Genomic DNA, 648 nt, shown 5'->3' with positions numbered 1-648 from the left:
ATTGGGGGAAAATCCCCCTCCGCTAGCCAGTAAGCTACATCAAGAATATCTCATAATATTGTCTTTTCTCTTTTGCAGGAATGGAACAAGGATGGTTTTGGGGGGGTTCTTCTTCGGGCAAGTTAATACCTTATTATGTTTGGGGGGTTAATGTTAAAGCTCTTGTATGTTCAATTTATTCTGGAGCAAAGAACCCCCATGGTTCCTACCGCCAAAGATAAATTGTGTTCAATAAACTCAAGTAACTTGCCAAAGTGGTTCTGTCTGATATCGAGTACAGCGTTAGTTCAGTCAGGCCACGTAGGCATAGGCTGCGACCAGCTGATGTGGTCAGCTGTCAAATCGCTCCAATCACTACTATTCTCTTATTATACACCGGACATATATACGTGGCATTACTGCTTGGTAAGTATGCTCAAACTGCTCGCAACCCTCCCTCCCCATTTTAAGCATAAGCATATTACTGTGCACCTTCTGGTTGTTGTCTTCTTTTGTTTCAGATCACTAAGGCTTCCAAGTCCCGGCTGCCATGGACCTCACTGCTGAGAGACTCTCATCCTCATAACCAAGCTACAGTATAGAAGTTCCACTGCACATATACACGATTACCACCGTTCGCTTTTAAAGACATTACTAAGTGTCTTAATT

The 648-nt window shown here is 43.1% G+C and overlaps 1 long non-coding RNA gene across 1 annotated transcript in view; it reads right to left on the bottom strand.

The window, feature by feature from the left end:
• The window catches only part of LOC107574939 (uncharacterized), a 9915-nt gene that overhangs the window by 8409 nt on the left and 858 nt on the right, over positions 1 to 648 (bottom strand). The window lies entirely within an intron of this gene.

Source organism: Sinocyclocheilus grahami, unplaced genomic scaffold (genome assembly GCF_001515645.1).
Source record: "Sinocyclocheilus grahami isolate Dianchi unplaced genomic scaffold, SAMN03320097.WGS_v1.1 scaffold2397.1, whole genome shotgun sequence".
Classification (NCBI taxonomy): Eukaryota; Metazoa; Chordata; class Actinopteri; order Cypriniformes; family Cyprinidae; genus Sinocyclocheilus; species Sinocyclocheilus grahami.
Note: the sequence above shows the minus strand (reverse complement) of the source record. Positions and strands in the feature narration are given on the sequence as shown.